Source organism: Mesoplodon bidens (genome assembly GCF_964165515.1).
Source record: "Mesoplodon bidens genome assembly, chromosome: 3".
Taxonomy (NCBI): Eukaryota; Metazoa; Chordata; class Mammalia; order Artiodactyla; family Ziphiidae; genus Mesoplodon; species Mesoplodon bidens.
In genome coordinates, this window is record NC_138178.1 from 56,257,172 (window position 1) to 56,283,783 (window position 26,612).

The 26,612-nt window shown below is 49.0% G+C and overlaps 1 long non-coding RNA gene across 1 annotated transcript in view; it reads left to right on the forward strand.

Annotated features, from left to right (window-relative positions):
• Nucleotides 1-24,839, forward strand: part of LOC308614144 — a 44,035-nt gene extending 19,196 nt beyond the window's left edge. The window contains exon 3 of the long non-coding RNA XR_014015360.1: nt 24,795-24,839. This is a non-coding gene — a long non-coding RNA (uncharacterized lncRNA). The remainder of the gene's footprint in view (nt 1-24,794) is intronic.
• Nucleotides 24,840-26,612: the final 1,773 nt, after the last annotated feature.

Here is a 26,612-nt window from a genome sequence, read left to right on the forward strand (position 1 = left end):
CTGGCACATAGTAGGTACTCAAGTCAATCCAGTCCAGCTCTCAGTGGGGGCTTACCATGAAACAGATAATGGCCGGATCTTGGTGCTGGAGTCATGCGTTGCCCTTAGTGCGGTCAGACAGACCTGGTTTGCCCCTCACTAGTTGTAGGAGCTTAGATGGGTCATTTCATCTCCCTGCACCTCAGTTTGCTTGTTCAGTGCAGACTGTCGAACCACTTTGGCAGGGTTAAAGCGTGGAGGCCTGTGCCAGGCCTGGAGCCAGCCTGAGTTCAGGCTGTGGGTAGCCACCTCCCTCCCACCCTGGGGGAGCCCTGGCTTCAGAGAACAGTGTCCCCTTTGACTCTGCCAGCCACCGCAGTCACCATACCACAATCACTGAGCGCTGGAGAGCAAATAACCCCTGTCAGCCCAGCCTTTTTCTTGGCCGCTGCCACTCTGGCCAGCCAGGTTTGGGTTGGCGGGCAAGGTGAGTGGCTCGGCTTTGATGTGAGCTGCGCTGAAGCTGGGAGATGGGAGTGTGGGGATCCCAGCCTGCCTTGGTGGCTCAGGGCCAGCTCCTAGTCTTTACCCCAGAGCCTGGCAGAGCCCTGCTGCCTGGGGCTGGTGGAGGGAGGCTACTGGACACCAGTGGGTCCTCACAGCATCCCTAAGACATGGGTATCCATTTTATAGATGGGGAAACTGAGGGAATTACTCCCCAGCTCTGGTGACCACTAGGGTGCATGGGTGGGTACCCCCATGTGCCCTGATTTGCTGTGGGTCTGAAGGTCCACCCCATTCCCTGAGAGGGGCTTGGTCACCAGAAGACCCCCCCGCACCCGCTGTTTAAATGCGCATGTCAGGCCCCACACAGGTTTACTGGGCATCTGATTCATGCCTGGCCCTGTGGCTGGCTAAGGGAGCCAGGAGGATGTATAAGACACAGCCCCTCAGAGGCACAGGTTCAAATCCCAGCTCTGCCACTGGCCAGCTCGAGGGACAGCCCCTCTGGGCCTCAGTTTCCTCATCTGTAAAATGGGGTGTAGGGAAAATTAAAGTATTGTGTGTGAAAAGCAATTCTCAAAACTGTACTGTTTATGCAAGTGAGGGATTATTAGCACTCCTGAGCTAAAACCCCCGTCTCTGACACTGAAATAAAGCACAGGAGAGAATGGATGGGGGTCTTTGGTGAGTCGCACAAGAGGGCATGTACTCCTCGTCAGAAGGCTGGAAGGGGCAGAAGGCTGCTCATTTTCCAGAGGAGGAAAAGGGGCCCAGAGGAGGGTTTTGCCCAAAGACTGGAGAAGTAGGATTGATCCCAGCTCTTGGTGGGAGTCCCCAGTCTGGACTGCTGTGCAACCCTGGGAAACTGCTGTAACCTCTCTGGGCCTCAGTTTCCCCCTGTGCCGGTCACACAGGGGAACTGCTGGGAGTGTTTTCCTTCTGAAGCGTGTGTGCATCACTTGGCTCCTCTGACTCTGTTCTGGACAAGGTGGTCCTGGGTCCTTAGGAGGTGAGGAGGGAGGTGAGAATCCCAGCCGACCATCCCAGGGTGGGAACCAAGGCAAGGAGAGAAGCCCAGTTTGCAGGCATGCAGGTCCAAGGTCGGGAGGAAGAGGAGGCAGGAGACTGTTGCCAGCCAGGAAGTGTCTGCTGGCTGGCATCAGGCACGCTTGAGCTAGCGTGCTTCCTGTAAGCAGTGCACACGAGCCTGGGGACCTCACCCCTCAGACATTCCGGGACAGCCCCCCCAGTCCTCAGAGGCTGTCTCATTGTCCCCTGGAACAGCAAACGGGCGGCAGCGCCAAACTCCCAGCATCCAAACAACATCCATTCATTCAACAATGTTTACCGAGCAGGCACCATGCACTTTGGGCAGGCACCGTGCCAGACACCAGCACACAGAGAGAGACTTCGGAGCTCAGGGCCAGTGGGCTCACATTTTCCAGCTGGGCCCCCTGTACCTGGAGCGGGCGCCAATCTCCTTGCATGCTCTTCTGGTTGGGACTCTGAGGTCATCATTGATGAGGAAGACTCCCTAGAGTGCGTGAACCTTGGGGGCAGCGGGGAGATGACCCCTGAACGGTGACTTGGCTCTACTCATGCCAAGCACCTCATGGAGGGGGGGTATGCATCTACTGTCTCCTTTAGGTTTCCCAACAACAAATAGGTGTCATTATCCTCATTTATAGAGACATAGCCTCAGGTGAGTGACCTTGCTCCAGGTCATACAGTTCATGGGAGTTTGAGCCAGGATTCAGACCTGGGTCTTTCCTGGGCACCAAGCCCTCAGATACTGAAACTAGTACCTCTGAGCCCCTGGTGTCAGTTTGGATCCTCTTGGAAACCACCCACTAGTCTAGTGGCTTTGGGCAAGTCACTTGGCCTCTCTGAGCCTTGGTTTTCTTATCTGTCAAATGGGGCTCAGGGGGTCTAATTTGTAGGATGGCTGTGAAGTTTAATTGGGACAGTGGATGTGAAACAACCTGCTCACTGGCTGAGGCAAGAGGCTGTGGGAGACCTCGTTCAGGGGTTTCGTCTCCCAGAATTCTCCAGCCACGGAGGATTTGGAGAAATCCCAAGCCCCTTCCTCTGCTTCCAGGTCTAATCACTCTGAGTCATCAGTCAGAATTGTCGGAATTGTCGGAGTACATCCCAGTTTGCTAGGTGTAGTGCGCAGGGACAGATGCAGAGGAATAAGAGGAGAAGAAGGTCCAGATGAAGAACAGGACGCCGTGGCTCCGTCCCCTTCCTCTTCTCCCTCAGGGACTTGAGGATCTTGGGGGTGAGGAAGGACTGTTCTGTGAAATAATGAGACCAGTACAAGCCACGATAATGACCATCTCTCCGCTCCCATTTCACTCTATGAAGATATTTCATGTCTTAAGTCATTTCAGCCCGAAGACGGCTCTGTGAATTGCTAATATTATCCCCCTTTTGTAGATGAGCAGACGAGGAAACTGACTCTTGGACAGATTTACCCGAGCCCCTGAGTTAGTAGGCCAGTGGGATTTTAGCCTCTGCTGGTAACACTGACTCCTCTGCTGAGGCTTCCAGAGCCAGGCAGTGGAGGGGAAGTTTCTCAATAGAGAAAAGGAGAAGGCCTTGCTTTTTACAGCTGTGCAGAAGTCTTGCAAAAGCCTTGAGACAGGTGAGATAGGAGCCACTGGAATAAAAAACCCTTCAGGGGACTTCCCTGGTGTCCAGTGGGTAAGACTCCCCACTCCCAATGCAGAGGGCCTGGGTTCGACCCCTGGTCGGGGAACTAGATCCTGCATGCATGTCGCAACTAACAGATCCCGCATGCTACAATGAAAGATCCCGTGTGCTGCAACTAAGACCTGGTGCAGCCAAAATAAATAAACAAATATTAAAAAAAAAAAAAGCCCTTCAGATGTTTGTCCCTCTCCTGTGCCTTTCACTATAAGAAAGGCCTCTGGCTGCGGTTCTCACAGCCACGCCTGGGCTGACAGCCTGGCTGTTCTGTGGAACTATACCAACCCCAGGCTGTCTAGATAGTGCTGGGGGTCTGACAAGGGTCCTGGCTGCCACCATTAGCTTGATGACCTTGAGCCCATCACAACCTCTCCAAGCCTCAATTTTGCCATCTGTTAAATGGGGATTTTAATGAATGTTGTGATAGGAAGATTGCACGGGGCACGGCCTGGAACGGCTGGCACAGCAAGCTTCTGAAGTTGACTTCCATTCTTCCCTCCCTTTTTCTTATTCTGGGAGATGGCATCAGATAAAGGGGAGTTAGTACAACTCTTTGTGAAGAATCCTAGGCATTAGTTGCAGATGGCTGAGTTCAAAACCCATCTCTCGGGAATTCCCTGGTGGTCCAGTGATTAGGACTCCGTGCTTCCATTGCAGCAACTAAGATCCCGCAAACCATGTGGCTTGGCGCAGCCAAACAAAACAAAACAAAAAATCAAAACCTGTCTCTCCTTGTACCAGCCCTGATCAAGTGTGTCGCTTCTCTGAGCTGCAGTTTTCTCATCTGTAAAGTGGGGATATAATGTCAACCCTCCAGAGGGAACTCTTTTCATTCACCTGGAGGTAAAGAGGGCAATGCTTAACCGAGGAGAATGCCTCAAAGTTGGTGACCTCTCAGAGGAGTGGGGAAGATGTTTCGGGGTGAGGTTTGGAGGAGGGTTTCTAGCACCTCCTGAAATCAAATCACCTACATTATTAGTTAACTCAGATAGAAAACCTGGTTCAGATATTCATAAAGGAAAACCAAGTTGCTCCAAGAAGGAACGTGGCTCCCAGGTCACAGAATGCCAATGCAGATGGGGACAGAGGCCCTGAAAGGGGAGTGGGCTGAACCCTGGGCTCCTTGTAGTTTTCCTGCCCTAGTTTAATCCAGGTCAATGCAACAGAAACTTTGAGCTTCCACTATGTGCAGGAACCAAGCTAGGCACTTTGTAAGATCAGGTGGATCCTGAATCAGACATTAACTCTGTCTGCCCTTAAGAATATTATAGTTGAGTCAAAAGAATTAATGATGATATGAATAAGCTATCTCCATGCACCCTGTCTCACAGGCACCTCGCACAGAACCTGGTACATAGTAGGTGCTGCGTACATGTTAATTGAATGTAACAAAACTACAAACTACAATGGGGGCAGACTCTGAGGAGGGGTAATTTATATTGGGCTTTGACGGCTGCCTAAGAGTCCTTTGCTCCTCCGTTTGTCCGTTGATCCTCCATCAAGGCTGATGAAGACCACAGCAGAGCAAAACCCCAGCTTCTCCTCGCTCCTGACCACCAGCCCTCATCTGAACTCTGAGGAGTCTCCAGATGTGAGGAGGAAGTGGCCAGGCTGCGGAAGGCAGGCTCGTTTCCAGCGCGGGGCCGGGCCGCCAGCTCCAGGTCCTGTTTACACAGCAAGGCGGACAGGCCGACGAGATTTGGCGGCCAATGCACTTCTGCCTCTGAGAACAGAAGGGGCTGGCAGAGCCTGGCCAGGCTCGGGGTGGCCTGTGCCAGAGGGGAAAGTCAAATGTAAAGAGCGTTTCCTCCCGGCCAGCCGGCCCCAGACTTTTGTCTCCAGTCTGCAGGCAGTTCCTCCAGTGATTCATAATCAGCGGGAACTTATAAATAAACCCCACCTCGGCCTCGCACCACAGCCTGGCTGAGACCTGGGCGGGAGCGAGGTGGGAGGTTGGGAAACAGGGAAGCTGAGGAGAGGCCCTGAGGAGGCTTGGGGGACCGGGGTGATGCTGGCTGCTGGGCAGGGGCACTTCTGGCTTCCTATGGAGGGACTGCAGGGCTGTTGCCAGCAATCACATCCCACTGAGGACTCAAGCATGGGACCACCGGTCGGGAGCAAAGAATGCTGAGAGGCTGGGATTTTCATCTGCTCCCCAGGAGTGTGGTAGATGAGACTAGGTAGAATTTTGAAATAGCTGGCCTTTAAAACATTTTTTTGGATATAATTTCAAATTCATGGAAAAGTTGCAAAAATATAGAACAGAGGGGACTTCCCTGGTAGTGCAGTGGTTAAGAATCCGCCTGTCAATGCAGGGAACATGGGTTCGAGCCCTGGTTCGGGAAAATCCTACATGCCGTGGAGCAACTATGTCCGTGCACCACAACTACTGAGGCTGCGCTCTAGAGCCCACAAGCCACAACTACTGAGCCCGTGAGCCACAACTACTGAAGCCCGTGCGCCTAGAGCCCGTGCTCTGCAACAAGAGAAGCCACCGCAATGAGAAGCCTGTGCACCAAAACGAAGAGTAGCCCCCACTCGCCGCAGCTAGAGAAAGTCCGCACGCAGCAACGAAGACCTAGTGCAGCCAAAAATAAATAAATAAACTAATAATAAAAAACATAGAACAGAGAACTCCTGTATAACCTGTAGCCAGATTCATCAATTGTTTACATTTTGTCCCATTTTGCTTCATCATTCTCTGTCTCCCATATTTTCTTTTTTCGGAACCATCTAAAAGTAGGCTTCCAATTGTGGAAAACAGTATGGAGGTTTCTCAAAAACTAAAAATAGCACTACCATATGACCCAGCAATTTCATTCCTGGGTATATATTAGAAAAAAACAGAACCACTAATTCAAAAAGATACACGCACCCCAATATTCATAGCAACATTACTTACAATAGCCAAGATATGGAAGCAACCTAAGTTGTCCATCAACAGATGAATGGATAAAGAAGAGGTGGTATATATATAAACACAATGGAGTACTACTCAGCCATAAAAAAAGAATGAAATTTTGCCATTTGCAGCAACATGAATGGACTTGGAGGGCATTATGCTAAATGAAATAAGTCAGACAGAGAAAGACAAATACTATATGATATCACTTCTATGTGGAAACTAAAAAATATAACAAATAAGTGCATATAACAAAAAAGAAGCAGACTCACAAATATAGGGAACAAACTAATGGTTACCAGTGGCAGAGGGGGACAATATAGGGGTGGGGGAGGGTACAAGCTATTGGGTATAAGATAGGCTCAAGGATGTATTGTACAACATGACAAATATAGCCAGTATTTTGTAATAACTGTATATGGAGCGTAACCTTTAAAAATTGTATAAAAATAGTAAAAGTAGGCTTCTAGCATCACACCCCTGTGCCCCTTTTGCCTTCAGTGTGCATTTCCTGAAATAGCCAGTGTTTGGATTCCTGACTGACCACTTACTGAATGTATTCCAGGGCAAGTTGTTCAGGTCCTGCATCCTCCTCCATGAAGCAGGGCTACGAGGACCCCTTACCATGGAGAGGATCAGGAGAAGTAACAATGGAAACATCTGCCAGAACAGTAATGATAAGCACAGCTCATTATTATGTGCAAAGCAGCTTGCATACATTATGACATTTGACCTGCATAGAAAAAACAGGCTCAGAGATGGTGTGTAATTTGTCCAAAGTCACACAGCAAGCTAGGCTTTGATGTACACAGTAAGCACTGAAATAATCCTGGAGCCTGTCCTCATCCTTATTTGCTGTATGATTGTAATCAAGGGCTGGCTTCCTAGGCCTTGGTCTCCCCTTGTGCTGTGGGCACAGGGATCTCAGGGCAGGGGATGGCGGCAGGGGTGGGGTGGGGGTGAGGCAGGGGAGAATGCAAGATGCTTCTGCAAGCGGCCCAGCTCCCCAGGTCCCTGGAAGAAGCACTTCTCGTGTCAGGGCCAGAGTGGAAGCTGCTCCAGCAAACAAACCAGCTTCCCTGAATTCTTCAGGTCGCCTTATGATCCAGGCTCAAACCTCTCTTGCAGATTGTCTCTGGAAACTGGGAAATTGGACCAGAAGGCCCTAAGCCTCCCAGCCTCTGGAGCTTCTGCAGTGATGAGGCCTGGCCACCAGATGGCTGCACAGAGACCACTGCGCTCTCAGGGAAGAGGAGGTGTGTCTCCATCCAGGGGCTGTTTTAGCGTGGCTGCTCCCGAGTGAGAGCGTCCACACCACCATCCCTTTAGTTTCGGGTCGCAGGGAAACAGCCCAGGAAGGGCAGAAACTCACCACGGTCGCTCAGCCCGCACTTTGTGCTTCCCAGGGGTTCTTACCCTGGTTGAGCAAGGCCCTGGGACTGTGACAGTTGCTGGATTTCTCTAGACCTCAGTTTCCACATTTGCAGAAAGGTGCAAGTCCCTTCTGCCTAGCTTTCTTCACGGGGTCTGTATGGCAGGTCAAACACGGAGCCGCCGGTTCCACATCTGTGAAATTGGTATAACAGTAGAGGCTGTTTTGTGCTGTCATGAGGATGAAGAGCTGCCCACATCTGAAGTGATTTGAGGGTTAAGCCTGCAGGCCAAAGTCCAGCCACCTACATGTGAGCTCTGGGTCTGCCTACAGCTCCCAGAACTGCCTTGTTTATAAAGTGCAGTGCAGGACTTCAGAGTGGGAGGAGACCTCAGGGCTCATTTCACCGGTACCTTCCATTCCTCAGAGGAAAGTCCAGAGAGGGCCAGTGACTTGCCTAAGGTCTCAGAGCCCCACCTGACCACACTGGAACCCAGATCCACTAACCCTGGGGACAGCTGTCATTAACTCTTCTCTCCCCTCTGCCCAGAGACCCACGTTGGGAAGGGCTGGTACAGCTGGGTTAGGAATGGGCACAGAGGGGGCCACCACGAGCTGGAGGCCACGCTGCAAAAGAGCCCAGCTCAGAGCCCAAGGAACCTCCCTTCTCCTGAGCGACAGCCAGTGCCCCGGCCCCCAGGGGAAAGCCCTCAGGGTTCACCTGCCCAGACCCTGGGGGGGATATTTTTAAAAGTTTAAACACTCTCCAGGGAGCATTCTGCATTTCTATTCCTACAGTGTATCTATGCTTTTATTTATGAAACAAGGCTTCTGTTCTCTGTTAATTAGTGGGCTCCTATAAACTCTCTCCCCCAGCTCAGGATGTGGAGGGCAGGGGGAAAAAAACCAATAAAAATATAAAAATATGGAACTCCAGATGCACTGGGCAGGACCAGCCTTCCTGCCTGCGGAGAGGGAGCGACGTATTACCCCAAATTAGTAACCGTCCAGAATCCCAGGCTGATAACATGCATATTTTGGGAAGAACATGCTACCAACTTGACCTCATTCATATTCAACTGTAAGAGACTGATGGAGTGGCTTTTTCTTCAGCAAGTTTGAATGAGGGAGGAGAGATGGGTCATGAGAGCCTGGGAGTGGGATGATGAGGAACGGGGCAGAAGGTCGGGGGCACGTGCAGAGAGGCTTCGGGCCCCAGAGACTGACAGTATTGCCCACGTGCCAGAGGGAAATGGAACACTGACTTTCAGGAGAGGCCCACCTGGGTGGGGGCGGGGCACAGATAATTCAGTTTCCATGAGGCGGTGCTTTCTCCTGGGGGAGAAAGGCGGGATACCTGTAACCTGCAGTTTCCTCTGGAGGAGGGGCTGGCCTGCAGGTCCAGCCTCATGTCCAGCTCTCTGCAGAGCCCCTCAACTGCCCTGAGAAGCAGGAGCTGCCATCTCCATTGTAACCCAGTAGACTGAGGCCCAGAAAAAGAGAGGGGCTTGCCCAAGAGCTGAGTTAGTGACAAAATGCCTAGAAGAACCAAGGTCTCCTAGTCAGTTGCTTTTTACTCATGTTCTGCCTGAATCTGGAGTTAGGCCAAACCAGTTCCTGGCCCTGTGACCTCTTGGACCACTCCAAGCTCAGTTTTCCTCATCTGTAAAATGGGAGCGATATCTCTTATCTCCTGGGGTTGTTGACAGCATTTGATACTGTATGAAACGACCTGGCACACAGTCGGCATGCAATCAGCGGCGGCTGTATTACAGAGGAGTCAAATCTTACTCGGGGCACGGTTCTGAAGGTTATTTAATGCAAAGCACAAAACGAAACAAAAAATAAAAACGAAACCCTTGAAAATCCTTTAGGAAGGCACCATGAAGAGTTAAATCCTTGTTGGGGGTGAGTGGGGGAGAAAGAGGAAGGCTTTAGGATTGCCAAGGAGCCAAGAGGGTGAGTGAGACATTGAGGCAGGCAAACTGCATACAGTGGAAAGTGTGCCGTGGAGGCCTGGCAGGTGGTACAGGAGGGTCCGTGCCAGGATGGGCAGGGCTTTGAATGCCAGGGGGAGAAGTCAGCGCCGGCTTGCTGCTGTCAGGAGATGTTTAATTTTGGCAGTGGGGTGATTAAAGGGAGGTTCCCTGTGTGTGTGTGTGAATTTCCACCCACTCCCAAAGTTGTTTCTCTGCTGGAGAGCTGGGGCCAGTTTATGGCTCCTGGCTGCCCCTGTGAGGCCTCTCCCAGCCCTCCTCCTCCCTGGCTGTCTGGCAGCCAACTGAATTTTATGTGGGGAATCTGAGGAATTTGAAAAGGCAGAATGCAAATGCCACTGTTGGAGATTTCCTTGTCAGCCTCGGAGCAGGGGGAAGGCCCCTCTTTGTGGGGTAAGGAAGTGTGGAGCTCTGGGTCCTGGACCCTGTTGGGATGCTCAGGGGCCAGGTGGCCAGGGCCAGTTCCTTAACCCCCATCTGTGAGAAGCAGGCAGTGTCACCAGAACTCTCCTCTGGAGCTGTTGGAGAGCCAAGCTCGGTAACAGAGAGTGGCCCTTGTACACTGTAAAGAGCCTGTCACACGCCCTGTGTTGAGAGGTTATTAACGATTCCCCAATGCCCTCGTTTTACAGAGGAGGGAACCGAAGTCCAAGGGGAGACTGTTGTCTGGGGTCACGGGGCCGATCTGGGCCGAGGCCAGGGTCCCAGCGCTGATGGGGGCCCGCTGGGGGCCCGGCGCTGCGGGAGCGCTGAGGTCGCGGGGCGGTCCCGGACCTTGCGCGGCCCTAAACCCTCCGGGCCGTGGGCGCGCCCGCCGTCCCCGGACCTGCCCGCTGTGGGCGCCGGGGGGCCGGGAGCCGGGAGCCGCGCCCGAGCCCGGGCGCCTCTATCTCCCGCGGCCGCGGCGTCTCCGAGTCTCGGCGGCCCGAGCGCCGGGCGTTATCTGCTCTCGCCCGGCCGGGCCCCTTCCCGCCTTCCCGCCCGGCCGTGGCCGCCGTGGCGACGGGCCGCTCCCGCCTTATCATCGGCTGCCCGGCCGGCTAGCTGTGGCCCGCGTCTCACCCCCGCCCCTCCCCGGGCGGCCCCCTCCCCGACACGCCCACTCCCCAAGATGCCTCCTCCCAGGGTAGCCCCCTCCCCTGATGCCCCTCTCAGAGCTGCCCCCTCCGGGGCCAAGCTGCAGGGAGCGCTTTCCCCAAAGGGCACTGCGTCAGAAAAGGGTGTCAGATTTGTCCTCTTCTTAAAAGACAAGCCTAACTATGCTTAATCCCATTTTAGTCACGTTTTAAAGGATTTCATAAGAGAGGCAAAGTTATGCAAAACAAAACAAAAAGCAAAACCCACTATACATCAGGGCTGGGCCGGGGCGGGGTGGGACAGAGTACTTATCCATCAGATCGCTCTAACATTCTGCTCCTCAGGGCTTACTGTGTTAGGTGTGACACCCCTTGGAAACGAAGTTTCCCCACCTGAGTATGGGCATCTGTAGGCCATGAAGCTCCCCACAGTGCTGGTGGCAGAAAACATGGGTGCAGCCCTTTGTAATAACAATTTGGCAGTATAGATGGAAAGCCATAAAAGTATTTATACCCTTTGACTCAGTAATCTCACTCTGGGAATGTATCCCAAGGAAATAGTTCAACAGCAGCGAAAGAAAAAGACAAAAACAGAAAAGTATGGGTTCATCAATGTGTTATTTGTAAAGCTAGTGAGCACATCTTTCTGAGTGAAAAGTTGGAATACAGGAGTCGCATGGTACTGGGTTCGAACTCACCATGGTCCCACCATGAACCCGCCTACAAACCTTGAATAAGTGTCTTAACCTTGCCGAATTTCCCTTTTTGTTTCTGGGAAATGGATAACCCCACCACTCAGAGGACTTTTGTAAGAATTCCAGGAGACAGCTTGTGAAAGCATCTAGTAAAGTGTTTGAGGGTAGAGAAAGAACGTAAGAAATGTTTATTTCCCCCCTTTCTTCATCCTTACAGAAATGAAAATATGGAGTATTTTAAGTTAAATTTGTAAATACTAGAGAAAGTGCATGTGGTGGTTAAGAGCTTGGGACTTTTGAGTCCTTCAAACATGGATTGGGTCAGAATCCTAGCACCACTTACTTCCTAGCTGTGCAATCTTGACAAGATGTATCTCCTCACTTATTAAAAAATGATCATAGAACTTACCCTGTAACTGTGGTGAGGGTTAAATGAAGTACTATGTGGAATGTGTTTAGGTCTGTGCCTGGCATGTAATAAGCACTCAAAAACTGGTAGTTAATATTATTATTAAATAGTGTTTAAAAGTGGAAGTAACTTCAATACCCCAAAGTACTCCAAGTTAAATAAGTTAGGGTATCTTTTGTGGAATAGAATGCGGCATTTAAAAAGAGTGAGGTAATCAAGATAAACTAATGAGGAAGGATGAACATGATAAGTGAAAAAAGATGGTTGCCTCCATCAGAATAAGTGACCTAAATATGAAAAATTAGAAGTAAGAATGTAAGTTTAAGGAAAGTCTTATATAATCTTGGGGGGGGGCGGGTAATGAGGATCTTCTCAAGCAAGCCAGGAACCATAAGGAAAAGACAGACCATAAAGGAAAAGACAGATTAGACCATATCAGATATTTAAATGTCTACATGGTAGGAGACCCCATAAACAAGTCTAGAGACAATCGTAGAGAGGAGACGTATTTGTTACATACAGATAGATAAAAGCTTCATGTCCTACATACCCCTCAAGACCTCTCATATGGAATTCCTACAATCTAATTGGAAAAGTCAAACAATAGAAAAATGGACAAAACCACTTCACAGAAGAGGAAATGCAATCATGAGAAAGGCAGACCACCTCCCCATTTGCTGGGGAAATGCAAATAAAAGCATAAACAAAATACCATTTTCTACCAAGCACTAACGATTAAAATAGAAGTAGCCATGCCCTTTGCCCCACCAATCCCATTTTCAGAACTATCCATAAAAAATACATTTTGTTTACTGTAGTGTTCTTCATTCTTCATAGTGACAATTCCAGTGTCCACGTCTGGGGCATGGGTGGATGAATTTGGTTACAGCCGTGCTAATGGATACTGTAGACTGCTAAGAAGGAGCTTCTTGAATCTGTATGCAGTGACTTGCAGGGTTGTCTGTGTTATTCTGTCAAGGCAAAAAAGGCAATTGTGCAGCAGTGTGTAAAGTATGATCCCATTTTGTGTTTAAAAAAAGTGTGTGTGTCTGTGTGTGTGAGAGAGCGAGACAGGGAAGCTTTCAAGCCTTCACCAGGGTAAAATGTTGGTTCTGTTTGCATAAACCTATAGAAAAGTAGGTGTATATATTGAAAGAAAGGGGCAAGTGGTTTTCACTAGTTTTCTTTTTTTCCAGTTTTATTGAGATATAATTGACATATAACATTATACACATTTAAGGGGCACAGCATAATGATTATGTATATATACTTTATATATACACATATACACACATATATATACATATATATATATGATCACCATAATAAATTTAGTTAACATCCATCACCTCACATAATGACAATTTTTTTTCTTGTGATGAGAACTTTTAAGATCTACTCTCTAAGCACTTTCAAATATACAACACAGCATTGTTAACTGTAGTCACCATGCTGTACATTCCCAGAACTTAGAACTGTAAGTTTGTACCTTTTGACCACCCTCACCCATTCTGCCCACCCTCCGCCTCTGGCAACCACCATTCTGTTTGCCCATTTGTCTAGACTGACATTTTCCTTTTCGTTTGTAGGAATTCTGGACATGAGGGATATGAATCCTTCCTTCCCTGCATGTGAGCCTGTGGAGAGGCTCCTGCCAGCCTGTTCTGCATTTCCTGGTGGTGGGAGGAGAGAGGGGCGTTGTTCTCAGGTCCCCATCTCTCTGTGACCTTTGGACTGCTGCAGCAGCCTATGCTGTTGTAGTCTGGAAAAATGGCAATTAAATAGATTTGATCACATACAACAAAGGAAGAGAGTTTGCAAAGCAATATGTAGCCCCAGTTCAGTTTCTGTGAGAAGGAACAGCCTGTGTTTGTAAATATGTAGAGGAAGAGCTGAGAGAGGGTCTGGCTGACTGTTGGAGGTCACTTCTGAGCAGTGGGCTGTGCTGAAGGGGGTTTTATTTTTGCACGTCTCTTGTTTGCATTTTTTACAATGAGCATTATTGCTTTTGCAAGGATAAAACAATGGAGTATTTTTTCCCCTGAACTGGACAGTGGTATTTGTGTACTGTGACTGCAGGGAGGAAATGTGGACAAGCACCAGAAATTGGGTTAGGATGGTGGGACACCCCCGCCCCCACCAGAATTTTTTCCTTTAGATTTGTACCTTTTATTTTTTTATTGTGGTAAGAAACTTATAATATAAAATTACCATCTTAACCATTTTTAAGTGTACAGTGCAGTAGTGTTAACTATTTTCTCCAGATCTCCAGAACTTTTTCATCTTGCATAACTGAGGCTGTATACCAATTGAACATCTCCCCATCTCCCCCGGCCCTCGGCCCCTGGAAACGACATTCTACTTTCTGTTTCTATGAATTTGACTACTTTAGAAACCTCATATAAGTGGAATCATGCAATATTTGTCTTTTTGTGACTGACCTATTTCACTTAACATAATGTCCTCAGGGTTCGTCTATGTTGTAACGTATGACAAGATTTTCTTCATTGTGTATTTGGTTGGCCAAAAAGTTCCTTCGGGTTTAAAGTAAAAATAAAAGACACATTTTGCATTTTCACCAAGAACTTTATTGAACAGCATATTCATCGTTTTGTTCCACTACCTTCTGCCGTTTTTCAGTCAACTTCACAATTCTATCTTCCCAAAACTTTTTATCTTTTTGAGCAAAGAACTGTTACAGGTGTCTTTTACAGTCTTCCAAGGAATTGAAATTCTTTCCATTAAGAGAATTTTGTAAAGACTGAAATAAAAGGAAATCCAAAGATGCAATGTCTAGTGAATATGGTAGATGAATCAGAACTTCCCAGCCAAGCTGTAACAGTTTTTGCCTCGTCATCAAAGAAACATGCGGTCTTGCGGTATCCTGATGGAAGATTATGCGTCTTCTGTTGACTCATTCCTGACGCTTTTCTTTGAGTACTGCTTTCAGTTGGTCTAAATGCGAGAAGTTCTTGTTGGAATTAATCTTTTGGTTTTCCAGAAGGAGCTCATAATAGAAGACTCCCTTCCAGTCCCGCCATATACACAACATCACCTTCTTTGGATGAAGACCAGCCTTTGGTGTGGTTGGTGGTGGTTCATTTCGCTTGCCTCACGACCTCTTCCGTTCCACATTGTTGTACAGTATCCACTTTTCATCGCCCGTCACAATTTGTTTTAAAAACGAAACGTTTTCATTACATTTAAGTAGAGAATAGCATGCGGAAATACGGTCAAGAAGGTTTTTTTGGCTTAACTTATGTGGAACCCAAACATCAAAAGCTTTAATATAACCAAGCTGGTGCAAATGATTTTCAAGACTTGATTTGGATATTTTGAGTATGTTGGCTATCACCCACATGGTATAACGTTAATTGTTCTCAATTAATGTCTCAATTTGATCACTTTCAACTTCAACTGGTCTACCTGACCGTGGAGCAACGTTCAGTGAGAAATCTCTAGCACGAGACTTGCAAACCACTTTTGACCCATTCAATCAGTCACAGAACCTTCTCCATACGCTGCGCAAATCTTTTTTGCATTTCAGCTGTGTTTTTACCTTTCTTGAAATAATAAAGCATAATATGCTGAAAATGTTGCTTTTTTCTTCCATCTTCAATATTAAAATGGCTATCCAAAAACTCACCAATTTCGATAAGTTTTTTCTTAAATGCACCCTGACATGACAGCTGCTACTATACAATCCAACAAAATTGTCTCGAATGAAGTTAAAGGCAACTAAGCGCTACTAGAGCCATCTTACAGAAAAAAACTAATGAACTTTTTGGTCAACCCAAAATATATAACTACATTTTGTTTTGTCCTTCAAAGGAAACTTAGGCTGCTTCCACCTCTTCACTATTGTGAATAATGCTACAATCAACACGGACATGCAAATATCTCTTCAAAATCCTGTTTTCAATTCTTTTGGATACATACTCTTATGGGCTGAATGTTTGTGTCCTTCCAAATTCGTATGTTGAAACTCTAATCCTAATGTGATGGTATTTGGAGATGGGGCCTTTGGGTGGTAATTAGGCCATGAGGGTGGAGCCCTCATGAATAGGATTAGTGTCCTTATAAAAAGAGGCCAGGGAGCTAACTAGCTCCCTGCTCTCTGCCGTGTGAGGACACAATGAGAAATCAGCAATCTGCAACCCAGAAGAGGGCTCTCACCAGAACCTGACCATGCTGACAGCTTGATCTTGGACCCTCCAGCCTCCAGAAGTGTGAGAAATAATTTTCTGTGGTTTTTGAGCCACCCAGTTTATGATATTTTGTTATAGAAGCCTGAGTGGACTAAGACATATACTAAGAAGTGGAATTGCTGGATCATATGGTAATTCTATTTTTAATTTTTTCAGGAATTGCCATACTGTTTTTCACAGCAGCTGCACCATTTTACATTCCCTCCAACAGTGTGCCAGAATTCCAATTTCTCCACATCTTTGCCAGCACTTGTTATTTTCTGTTTGTTTGTTTTTTGATAGTGACCATCCTAATGGGTCTGAGATGATATTCATTGTGTTTTGATTTGCATTTCTCTCATGGTTAGTGATACTGAGCATCTTTTCTTATGCTTATCGGCCATTTGTATATCTTATTTGGAGAAATGTCTATTCAAGTCCTTTGCCCATTTTTTAACTGGGTTATTTATTTATTTATTTGCCATTGATTTGTTATGGATATTAACCCCTTATCAGATATATGATTTGCAAATATTTTCTGCCATTCTATACATTGCCTTTTCACTCTGTTGATTGTTTCCACTCTGTTTCCTTTGCTGTGTGGAAGTTTTAAAGTTTGGTGCCATTCCACATGTCTATTTTTGCCTAGGTTGCCTGTGCTTTTGGTGTCATAGCCAAGAAATTGTTGCCAAATCCAATGTTATAAAGTTTCTTCCCTGTTTTCTACTAGTAGTTTTATAGTTTCAGGTCTTACATTTAGGTTTTTGATCTATTTTGACTTTTGTATATAGTGTAAGATAAGGGTCTAACGTCATTCTTTTGCAGCCAGATACCCAGTTTTCCCAACACCAGTTGTTGAGGAGACTATCCTTTCCCCATTAGGTAGTCTTGGCATCTTTGTCGAAGATCATTTGACCATGTACACAAGGGTTTATTTCTGGGTTCTCTATTCTGTTCCATTGGTCTATATGTCTGTCTGTATGCCCCATTACCATATTGTTTTGGTTACTGTAGCTTTGTAATATGTTTTGAAATCAGGAAGTATGAGACCTCCAGCTTTGTTCTTCTTTGCCCCTGTATTTTAATGTGGCAGATTTCCATCAAGTAAATTTTGAACTATTTTCCCTGGGAGGCAGGCTGGGAAGGTCCAGGGGAGGACATGGGATTGGATTCTCATCTGAGGAAACTCCTGTATGCACAGACAGAGTGGATGACCACTGATTGTTTGCCCACCCAGCCATCTGCCACTATCTCTCTTGGTCTGCTCAGCCTGTGCCAGCCCACATTGATTGGCTGGTGGGGGGAACGTTACTTTCTTTTTCTTCTTTTATTTCCTCCTGTTCTTCCTGTCTCCCTTCCCCTCTTCCTTCCTTCTCTCTTTCCTCTTCCTCATTTCCTTATTTCTTTCCCTCTCCTTCCTTCCTTCTCTCTTTCCTCTTCCTCATTTCCTTATTTCTTTCCCTCTCCTTCCTTCCTTTTCTTAGCCCAGCTGCATTGGGTGACTTGCTTAAAGCAACTCAGGAGTACACAAGGCCCAATCCTTCTGACCTTTGTCGCTCTCCTCAGGGAAGAGAGGAAGGGAAGTACCATGTCTGTAACACCTACCATTGTCTGGGCTTCATGCTAGATACTTTGCTCTAAAGCACAGTGTGAGGTAGGTTTATTGGGTCCGTTTCTTCATCTGTAGATCTGCAGATGAGGAACCTGATGCTTAGCTGGCTAGTACTCTGCCTGAGGTTTCACAGCTATAGTTTCATTGCCCTTCATGTGGATCACCTAAATATGTCTTCCTAACAGCACTCTGAGGACGGTGCTTGTTTCCCTATTTTCCAGATGAGGAACAGGTGGCTCTGAGCCCAGGGTCACCCAGGAAGTTCACAAAGTTCACAAACCCAGAGTTAGACCCTTGACCCCATTCTTCTCATCACCATACACTGCTCCGGACTCCGCTCAGGTGCACCCTCCCCCCACCTCCTGACAGAAGCCACTCAGCCAGGTCTCCACAATCGTTGTCATTGTGTTCCCAACAGCCATTTTATTGTAACTGATTAGGTTAAGGGTTGATTGTGTTCTCGTTGTCCTTTCACTATGAATGATAGTTGAGGCTACAGCTTCTAAGGTGCAGAGTATCCCCTAATCTCAGACACATAGGGGCAGGTGTGAGTCGCAGGGGCAGGAAAGCCCTGAAGAGTGTTTCACCAAGTTGTGGGCAAGGGCATTTTAGGAAGATAGAAGAACATGAACATGAAATAATACCATCAATCAACACCTACCCAGCATTTACTCTGTGTATATACTCTGTACCCATGACTATTCTAAGTGCTCTGTATATATTAATTCATTTAATCCACAAACCATTCTATGAGGTAGGTACTATTATTAGTCTTACTTTACAGATAAGGAAAGAGGCTCAGAGCAGCTTAGGAACCTGACCAAGCATACACAGCTAGAGTGAGGAGGGCACTGAGCCAGGGCTGAGGCCCCAGGACTCCATGTTAGAGAAGAGGCTGGGTGTGTAGGAAAGGCTTTTTTTCTTTTCTTTTTTTCTTCTTTAAAGAAAGAGCGGGTCCTTTGTGGAAGGGGCAGCTGTGCAGAGCTCTTAGGCCTTTGCTAACCCTCTGTAAGCCCTCCTGTAAAACGGGGACAATGATTATTGCTCCCCTAATTTCCCTTTCCAAGCCTCTCCCTTTTCTGACAACAGAGAGAATTCTCAACTTTGCAGCAAAGCTCTGGGGCATGAGGAGTACTGTTCCCAGGAGGACCCCCACTCCAGCAGCGCAGGCCTAAAATGAGTCCTCCCCTTAGGCCCTGCTAGCGTGTGTCTCTGGCAGTGCTGCCCACTGCAGCTCTCCCTCTGCAGGAGCCTGTGCAGGTCAGACCGGGAGACCCAAGAATAGCCATATACCCAGAGCAGCCGAGGTAAAGACCCTTGAATCCCTGGCTCCACCTCTCACTCGCCATGTGACCTTGGGCAAGTGTCTTAACCTCCTGGAACCTTTGTTGGCTTCACTGGGTTGTTATGAGATTAAATGAGTTTATACGTGTAGGGTGCTCAGAACAGCGCCCGGCACAGAGTAATTGCTACATAAGTGGGCTATTATTTTTATTTTTAAACATAAATTTATTTATTTATTTATTTTTGGCTGCATTGGGTCTTCGTTGCTGCATGGGCTTTCTCTAGTTGTGGTGAGCAGGGGTAACTCTTTGTTGCGGTGCGCGGGCTTCTCGTTGCGGTGGCTTCCCTTGTTGTGGAGCATGGGCTCTAGGCGTGTGGGCTTCAGTAGTTGTGGCACGTGGGCTCTAGAGCTCAAGCTCAGTAGTTGTGATGCACAGACTTAGTTGCTCCGCAGCATGCAGGATCTTCCTGGACCAGGGCTCGAACCCGTGTCCCCTGCACTGGCAGTCAGATTATTAACCACTGTGCCACCAGGGAAGTCCCTGGGCTATCATTCTTATAATGCCACAAATACTATGGAGCCTCTGGGTGTTGGGGAGACGGGGGTGGACAAGGCTGAGCTCTCCCTGGCCCTCATGGAGCTCAGTGTCTACTAGGGTGACCAGCTGTCCTGTTTGCTTGAGGCCTTTCCTGGCAAAAGGGATTATTAGTGCACAAACTGGGAAAGTCAGTGGTGAGCTGGACTGGTTGGGCACCCTACTGTTTAGTGGGGCACAAATAATTAACAGGCCATCCAGGTTGGCCTGGCAGAGAAGTTCAGGTGTCACGGAAGCACTGAGCCAGGGAGGAGTGAAGCCTGGGATCAGGGAGAGCTTCCAAAGGGAGGGCATTTAAGCTGAGACCTGGAGGATGAGAAAGAATGAGCTGAGTGAAGAAGGAAAGGAGGGGTGCGGGAGTGGGCTGGAGTGGGCAGTGGAGGAGAGTGTGCCAGGCAGAGGAATGCGTGCGGGCAGAGCTGGAGGCCAGTGAGATTGTGGCTCGTGTGGACCAAGACGTGCCCAGAGACACGGGCACAGGCCCTCAAGACAACCCTGCATGGGAGCTGGGGGAGGCTGCGAGGGACAGTGTGGCAGGGGTATACGCACATACGTTTGCTTGTATACGTGGTCACATCTAGGGAGAGCACTGGGGGAGGGGGCGCTGGAGATAAGGGTTAGAAGCCCTCTAGAGCTTTTTGAACTGCGAGAATGTAATACCTACACCAAAAGATAAAATAATCTAAACCAACACATGCGTGCCTGTGTTCACCCCATCCCCAGGCCCAGCTCATACCAGCCACCAGGGCTGCAGGACCCCCTGACAAGGGCTGTCCCAGTCCCAGGGGCACCAAGCCGGCCCAGGAAGGGGAAGAGGCCGCAGCCACGCTGTCTGCCGCCCGGGCCTCCCCCAGGCCTGCTGCAGACAGACAGCTTATCAGTTGTTGCCACTGTGTCCCACCCAGTTGAGCTGGGCTCATTGCTGGGAAAGTGGCCCCCAGCCCTTTGCCAGGGACAGCACTGCCCAGTGTGGGACAGCACTGGCTCAGTGTGGGGAGCCAGCAGGGATGTTTTCCCAGGGGTCGGTCTGTGGTGGGCCTATCTCGTGAGTGTGCAGAGACAGGCCTGAGGCCCAGGAGTCGGTCTGCTGGAGACTCACTCTGGGGTGTTAAAGAATTAAGTTTTGGTGTTTTCTTAAAATTATACAGGTCATCCAGAAAAATGCATTCTCCTTATAAAATAATCACACAGTTCTTCAGTGTATGAAGTACAAGTTCCCCCTCTCTGGAAATGGACCTGTTGGGTACCGGGTCTGGGCTGTACCTGTAAGGTCCACGCCCTCATTCAGTCCTCATGGCCTTTGGGGAGGTGGGCACCTCGTGCTCATTTTACAGATGAGCAAACTGAGGCCCAGCTGGTGAAGGTTTGTCCTCGAACCCAGGGCAGGGGAGTGGCAGAGTTGGCTCCAAGACTCCATATCATATCAGGTGGGCTGGGACAGAGGGCCTGTCCTGGGGTCAGGGGAGCTGGGGACCCACATGGCCCTGAAGGGTATGTGGCCTTGGCCTACCCTGGCCTCCCTTGGCCTCTCTGGCTTCCAGTTGAGGAAGAGTCTGGGTGCCAGCTCCGCTCCCATGTACTCTGTTCCAGGTTCTGAGCCCAGTCCTGGGTCACCAGCCTCTGCCTCTTTCCCACGGTCCCATCCCTCCCATTTGCAGGAGGCTGACCTTGAACTCTGGACTCTTGCCCCCTAGAAGGGGTTTTTGTGTGATTTGGGAAGGACAAAGAACGCCTTTTGTCAATAGGGCAGGAATTACATGGTGGGTATTCCTGGCAGGCACAGGGGAGCGTGATGCTAGTCCTAGGTCTGGTGCGGCCACCACCGAGCCACGGAAGTGTGTTTCTAATTACAGGATGAATGTGGTCAGCAGGACCCAAATATTTTACAGGATCCTAGTGAAAGGATGCTAACCAATTCCTCCCATGGTGGTTGGTCGGGGGGTGGGGGAGATGGATTCACAGATTGAAAGGGAAGTCGGGGAGGAGGGGCAAGACCTTCTCAAAGAACAGTGAGGAGTGACGTGATATGGAGGAGAAGGGGGACAGAGCCCTGCTTTGGGAGGCAGACAGGCCTGAGTTTGAATCTAGGCTGGTGACCTCCCAGCTGTGTGACCTTGGGCAAGTCACTTAAGTTTGTCGCCTCCCAGAGTTTCAGCTCCTCACCTCCAAAAGGGAGACAATAGTCTCTTTCTTGCAAGGATATCATGAAGACTATAGATAATGTGTATAGTGTTTAGCATGGAGCCTTTACACGGGAGGTGTAAAGAAAGAAACTCTTTATGTCCCAGGGCAAGAATGAAAGCTTGGACTTCTGTGAATTTTATAATTTTGAAAAACTATTTTTCTTACTATAAAACAATATGGGGCTTCCCTGGTGGCTCAGTGGTTGAGAGGCCGCCTGCTGATGCAGGGGACACAGGTTTGTGCCCCGGTCCGGGAGGATCCCACATGTCGTGGAGCGGATGGGCCCGTGAGCCATGGCCGCTGAGCCTGCGTGTCCGGAGCCTGTGCTCCGCAACGGGAGAGGCCACAACAGTGAGAGGCCCGCGTACCGCAAGAAACAAACAAACAAAAAAAGCACAATATATGATCATTGTCAAAATATTAGTATATAGTGATAAGAAAAAAAAGCCACTGGTAATCCCTTCACCAATTATTATTTATAATTGTTATTTATTGCTATTAAGTGTTAATGGTGGGATTTAAGGTATCAGAGGTGGGCTGATGGCCTAAATAATCTCAGCATGTCTCACATTATTCTGCTTAGGCTCAATGTACAAGCTGCCACCCTCCCCCAAAGGAAGGTAGCCGGGGGTGGCTGACCCTTGCTTTGGTGATGTCGGAAGCTGACTCTGCCCTGGGAGGACACCAGGCTCAGCCTGAAGGAGTGGCCTACCCAGGCCACCTCCCAGCAGCATGTCAGTGATGTGTGACTGAAAAGGGCCAAGAATTAAGGGTTTGGAGCCCCACAGACCTGGGTTCCAACCTGGCTTTGGCCCTAAGATGCTTTATAAAAAAAATTTTTTAAAGCTTTCTTTCTGTTGAGATGCTTGCAGATTTCTTTCTTTCTTTTTTTTAATATATATTTATTTTTATTTGGTTGCACCGGGTCTTAGTTGTGGCAGGTGGGCTCCTTAGTTGTGGCGTGTGAATTCTTAGTTGCAGCAGGCATGTGGGAGGGATCTAGTTCCCTGACCAGTGATCGAACCCAGGCCCCCTGCATCAGGAGTGCAGAGTCCTAACCACTGCGCCACCAGGGAAGTCCCTATAAAAATTATTTTAAAAAACATTTTGAAGAAATGGTACAAGTGATTGTCAAAAAAAATTTTTTAAGTATAGAAAAGTCTAAGGAGAAAACTACAAACTCTACCACCCAGAGGTAGCCACAGTTAACTCCCTGGGGAGCATCCTTCCTGTCCTGTCTCTATATAGATAGTTGTATGCATTTATTCGATTTCCCATAAGCAGGGTCAAATGATGGATGCTGTTTGCACGGTGTGTTGTGGCAACTGCCTAATTCAGCCACCCGTAGAAGGGTAGAGAGGAGACAGACGGCACCGCTGCATCATGGGGCCCGATGTGGGTCTTAACAACGGGATGCTGACTTTGTATTCCTTTTTTTTTTTTTTTTCTGGCCATGCTGCATGGCCTGCGGAATCTTAGTTCCCGGACCAGGGATTGAACCGAGGCCACGGCAGTGAAAGCACAGAGTCCTCACCACTGGACCTCCAGGGAATTCCCTCACCTTGTATTTTTAATGTGTTCCTTGATCTGTTGTGTCCCAGTCAGGGGCTGGGAAGTGCTTCATATGTACAGGGAGAGGAGCAGCAGGAAGGCTTGCCAGCTGGGACAGGGATCAAGGGTCTCATGTATCCTGGACCATTCTCTAGGGACCCAGTGCAGCACAGTTGTTAAAGAGTTAATGCTGGGGCTTCCCTGGTGGCGCAGTGGTTGAGAATCTGCCTGCTAATGCAGGGGACACGGGTTCGAGCCTTGGTCTGGGAGGATCCCACATGCCACGGAGCAACTAGGCCCGTGAGCCACAACTACTGAGCCTGCGCATCTGGAGCCTGTGCTCCGCAACAAGAGAGGCCGCGATAGTGAGAGGCCCGCGCACCGTGATGAAGAGTGGCCCCCGCTTGCCACAACTAGAGAAGGCCCTCGCACAGAAACGAAGACCCAACACAGCAAAAATAAATAAATTAGTAAACTCCTACCCCCAACATCTAAAAAAAAAAAAAAAAAAAGTTAATACTGGCACCAGGCTGCCTGGGTTCACATCCCAGCTTTGTCCTTGCTGGCTGCCTGAACTTGGGCATGTTCCTTGACCTCCCTGTGCCTCAGTTTCCTCATTTGCAAACCAGGGGATCATAATAGAACCTCCCTTATAGGGTTGCCTGAAGTTTAAATGAGTTAATTCAAATAAAGCACTTAACATTGCTGGCACAGGTGAATGGTTCATAAGTGGTGGTTGTTATTAATGTCACCCTTATTCTATGGCCACATTTCTCAGTCTGTGGAGCCAGCAGGCAGCTCCGGCCCTCCCGGGGGCCACACTGGCCTCGGGCCAGTTGCTCTAGGCTCCCAAATGGCCCTGCCCTCCCTCCTTGAAACTTGCCCTCTCTGGATCTCATTCACTGAGAGCTCCCAGCCTTTAGCAAGGTTTGGGGGGGCAGCGATCACATTGGGTATTTGGGCGCAAGTAAGCCCACTGTTGTTCTTGGCTACCTCTGACTTTCCATCCCCTAGGCCAGAAGCAGAGCCAGAGAAACTGTTGTTCTTGTGGTGGTTGTTTTATAAAAACTGGCCATCTGGGGCCCTCTCAGTGAACTCCCATTTCACATAGAGGAAACCCGAGGCCCAGAGAAGTGAAGTACTGTCACCCGCTGTTCAGTGGTGAGCGAGCCTCCAAGTGCAGACTAGGAGCTCTTTTCCAGGCCCTGGGTGGTAATCTGTCCAGACTCCTCTCTGTGTCCACGAGGCAGTCATGACGCTGTCTGAACTTAGCTTGAATCTCTGTTAAAGCAGCTCTGTGCTCAGCTAATACTTGCTCTGCAGGACTGTGGAGGTGCATCTCTCACCCTCTTGTGCTACAGAGGAGGAAACTGAGGCTCAGAGGGAGATTGGTTGACAGCTCTGGATCACACAGTGAGCCGGGATGGGGGGCTGCCAGAGCCCAAGGCTCCCGGAGCCTGAGCCAGTGCTGTGCCTTCTTCCCAGCCCCACTCTTCCGTCCAGTCAGTGCACTGGCTAAGCATGTCCACAAAGAAGCCAGGGCCCTGTGGGGAGTGTGTGGGCACCAAGAAGAGGGGCCAGGCCTGAAGCAAGGATGGAGAACAGGACATGCCTCAGGCCCAGACCATATTCCAGGAGCGGGTCCCTCCTTCCACCTTAGGATGGAGGGGTGGAGGATGGTGGAGAAGGCCAGGCTTGTGCTTCTGCAGTTGAGAACTCCTTGTTCTTTTGCAGTCAGGGAAACTGAGGCAGAGAGCTTCAGAGCAAGATAGAGATTCATCAGGTCCAGAAGAGTCCACAACTGTGCCTTCTGCTCTCAGCCCCCTGACTTCCAAAGCTCCAGCCCAGGCACCCAGGTACCCTAGGGCACCCCCAGATCAGAGGGATCTAGAAGAAGGGGGTGAAGCCCACTCTGCCTCTCACTTGCAGGGTGACTTTGGAAAAAGCCACAGCCCTTCTCTGGGCCTCAGTTTCCTCATCTGCACAATGTATCAGTGGTCATCGTTGGCCTCACCCATCACATGAGGACCAACATAACGTGTGTGACTTTTCTTTGAAAATTATAAAGTGAAGGGCATGTGTGAGGTTCATGAGGAAAACTCAAAAAAACTAGAGGGTGGAGGGTGGTTACAATCATCTAAGGAGAAAAGTTATTATGGGAGGTGTCCAAACTCTGTATATTTTTAACATCACTCTATTGTTCATATTTTCTTATAAAATTAATTTATCTTTTTATTGCCCCCCGCAGACTTTACCACAAGTGTAAGGAAATAGAAGCAGAAAAAAAAAAGGAAGAAAGAGAGAGTGAGAAGGAGTAAGAGAAGAAAGAAGGAAGGAAGGAAGGAAGGGAGGGAGGAATGGAGGGAGGGAGGGAGGGAGGGAGGGAGGGAAGGAATTCATAGTTAACATTTTGGTGGAACTCCTTTTTTCTATGCATGTGTATCAAAATATCTACATGTACACGTGTGCTGAAGACTATAGAATAATATTTTATATATTGTTTTTTGTTCGTTTTGTATTTATTTAGTTTTGGCTGTGTTGGGTCTTCGTTGCTGCGCATGGGCTTTCTCTAGTTGAGGCGAGCGGGGATTACTCTTCGTTGCGGTGCACGGGCTTCTCATTGTCGTGGCTTCTCTTGCTGCGGAGCACGGGCTCTAGGCGCGTGGGCTTCAGTAGTTGTGGCACACGGTCTCAGTAGTTGTGGCATGTGGGCTCTAGAGCGCAGGCTCAGTAGTTGTGGCGCACGGGCTTAGTTGCTCCGTGGCATGTGGGGTCTTCCTGCACTAGAGTTCGAACCCATGTCCCCTGCATTGGCAGGCGGATTCTTAACCACTGCACCACCAGGGAAGCCCCTATATATTGTTTTATACAGTTTTCTCTTTTCTTCATTTGCCAATATTTCAGTAACATTTCACCTTGTCACCAAAGGTTTATGTGCAGCACCCTTTCACCCCTCACGGCTGTGGAGAATCTGGAGGATACTGTGGTTTGGTGAGGCAGCCACTATAGGTCCGAGCAGTTTAAGTGACAGTGTAACACCCCGAGGTTCCTACCTCCAGGCCTCTTCCCCGGGTGGGAGGCTGGGAATGGAGCCAGACGCGTAGGAGGCCTTCCGGAGGTGAAGTCTGTCCCCTGAAAACGCCAGCTAGGGGGAAAATCGGGGCAGGGCCTTGGGGGAGAAGCTGCATCCAAGCCCTCCTCTGCCAGCTCATGAGGCCTCCTGCCCCGTGATCTGGGGATGGCTTTCCCCAAAAAAGACTACCACTTTGCTGCGTCTGTAGAGTGCTGCTCCTCCTGCCGGGGCCACCTCAGTGTGGGCCATGCAGTGGGGGAGGGTGCACAGAGGCACCTGTGGCTAGGGCTGGCCTCATTCCTGCTCTGCCCTCTAGACCCCGAGTCCCCAAGAGGCAACTTTGTTCCATGGCAGTGAGGCTCAAGACTACTCTTCTGGATCTGAGGAGGGCCTCAAAGGGGCAGGGAAGAGGGAAGGGGGTAGTTTGCATTGGACGCAAGGCATCTGATCTTACCTGTTCTATGACGGTTGGGGACACT